This window comes from Penaeus monodon, chromosome 15 (genome assembly GCF_015228065.2).
Source record: "Penaeus monodon isolate SGIC_2016 chromosome 15, NSTDA_Pmon_1, whole genome shotgun sequence".
NCBI lineage: Eukaryota > Metazoa > Arthropoda > Malacostraca > Decapoda > Penaeidae > Penaeus > Penaeus monodon.
The window spans coordinates 27,118,786-27,118,987 of record NC_051400.1 but is presented as its reverse complement, the minus strand read 5'-3'; the positions used below and the strand labels follow the sequence as shown (position 1 = coordinate 27,118,987).

Below are 202 nucleotides of genomic sequence, written 5' to 3'. Positions count from 1 at the left end.
CGCCTACATTCTCCTCCCTCCGTCGTCTCCTGCCCTCCTCCACGTTCCTCCACCATATCTCTACCCCGCCCTCTCCACCTTCTTCCATCCGCTCTATCCTTCCTTCACCCTCCTCCACCCTCTTCACCCTCCTCCACCATCTCCTTCTTTCACCCTCTTCCACCATCTCCTTCTTTCACCCTCTTCCACCATCTCCTTCTTT

At 56.4% G+C, this 202-nt stretch overlaps 1 protein-coding gene across 1 annotated transcript in view; it reads left to right on the top strand.

Annotated features, from left to right (window-relative positions):
- LOC119582287 (Kv channel-interacting protein 4-like) overlaps positions 1–202 on the top strand; it is a gene marked incomplete in the record, with an annotated part of 88,821 nt that overhangs the window by 54,073 nt on the left and 34,546 nt on the right.